At 57.1% G+C, this 1,794-nt stretch overlaps 1 long non-coding RNA gene across 1 annotated transcript; it reads left to right on the top strand.

The window, feature by feature from the left end:
- The first annotated feature begins 1,015 nt into the window (after positions 1-1,015).
- On the top strand, positions 1,016-1,492 carry LOC118704694. The gene is made up of 2 exons (XR_006739922.1): positions 1,016-1,107; positions 1,231-1,492. It is a non-coding gene; the product is annotated as an uncharacterized LOC118704694 (long non-coding RNA).
- The last annotated feature ends 302 nt before the right edge of the window (positions 1,493-1,794 follow it).

Raw genomic sequence — 1,794 nt, forward strand, 5'->3', positions numbered from 1 at the left:
ACGTGGGAGAGTTTGAGTGAACTGGGCAGTGCGGGCTGTTCCTTTCCCAGCCGCTCAACGGCGCCAAGTCCCGATCCTCCACAGAAACCTGCCACGTGGTCTGGTTTGCATATTTTTTCTGTAGGCGGTGGAGGCTTAGGTGGGCTTGTCAGGACATCAGGCATCCTGGTCCCTGCCACTTGGCCAAGTGTTCTCCCCACTGTCCCTGCTCAGTCTCCTCCTCTGTGCAGTGGGATTTAATGGTTATGAGTGGGGGAGGGAGGGTAGATTGAGACCATTGAGTGCCTGTGAAGTCCCGCCCAGTGTGCCAGCACAGCGCTGTGGGAACGGGTGGCTCACACGGCGTTGCCAAGTACACGACCCTCAGGGATCATCCTGGCGTCTCCCCCACCTCATCCCTGTTTTCTGAGTATCCACCTCTTTGTCCAGAACCTCCCCAGTCAGTGCAGAGTGAGGTGATCTCACTCCATAAGCCGCTGCCCAGTCACCACACGAGATCCCCAGCTTCTCCACCGGAGCCCATGCCATGCCTGGGCCACGCTCAGCCCCTGGGCCCCCAGAACCATCCCAGCCCAGCCCTGGTCGTGGGAGCTCACAGAGTGGTCCCCTAACTCTGAACTGAACTTGCTCCGGCTCCCAGTAGCCAGCCCTAACCTAGAGCGTCCGGCACTGCCTGTGTCCTTCCCGGCGCCCCTCCCCGCCCTCTGCAGCTTCCTGAGCCCCTCAGAACCTATAGGGCCGCTACCTCCCTCACACTTACAGCTCCTTCCCTGGCCGCGTTCTCTCCCTGCCTCCTCTCCGCTCTCCTGGAGGCCTGTTGCCCTGCCCTGTGGTTCCACTGCAGGGGACATGGGTCTCTCCTGAGTGAAGGTTCTGGGTGAGCGTGCCCATGGCCAGGCCCTGACGTGGAGCCTGACGCCTCCTCTCTTGTACTGCAGTTCACCTTTTCGTCCCGGCCGATGGGCATGAGGGTACTCGGCACTGTACTTGGCCTGGCAGCAGGAGTCGTAGGATCGGCCGAACCATCAGGGACCTCATCGGGACTCTATGGAAATGAGGCAAGCAGGAAAGGCAGTGAGGTCAAGGAATCATCCCAGCAGCAACCAGGTAGTGTGGAGAGGACTTGCTTAGCTGGGGGTGGGGGGGTATATTGATTTCACTCTGTTTTATACTCATTTAGGCTAATGTTTTTAAAAATATGTCTATCAACTTTTTTTTTTTCTTTTTTAGAAACAGAGGACGGGGCAGGGAATAGAGAGACATCAATGGGAGAAAGTCCTCAGTGGCTGCCTCCTGCACGCTTCCTACTGGAGATCGAGCCTCCAGGAATTGACCCAGAGACCCCTTGGTTCATGGGTCAACACTCAACCACTGATCCACACCAGCCAGGCCAGTGAGGCTGATTTCCATGGGGTTATAAAAGCACAGGAAGATTTTATTTGGGGAAATACGGCCTGGTGTGAATGCTATTAAAGACACAGTTGGGCTCTGTCTTGGACTCAATGCTTGTGTCCCCCTCATCCCTCCCCGCTTCCCCCTCCATTCACATTGAGGCCCTAACCCCCAATGTGCTGGCATTTGGAGCTGGGCCTCTGGGAGGTCATTAGGTTCAGAGGAGGTCAGGAGGTGGTGGCGAGGGCCCGGGAGGCTCTCTCTCCATGTGAGGACATAGTGAGAGGGTCGCCACTTGCAAGCCAGGAAGAGGGTTCCACCAGGAACTGCCTCTGCCAGCACCTTTGCTGTGAACTTGTCAGCTTTCAGGCTGTGAGAAATAAGTGCCTGTCCCGGAAGCCC

The sequence above is a fragment of the Pipistrellus kuhlii genome, unplaced genomic scaffold (genome assembly GCF_014108245.1).
Source record: "Pipistrellus kuhlii isolate mPipKuh1 unplaced genomic scaffold, mPipKuh1.p scaffold_m20_p_45, whole genome shotgun sequence".
Lineage (NCBI taxonomy): Eukaryota > Metazoa > Chordata > Mammalia > Chiroptera > Vespertilionidae > Pipistrellus > Pipistrellus kuhlii.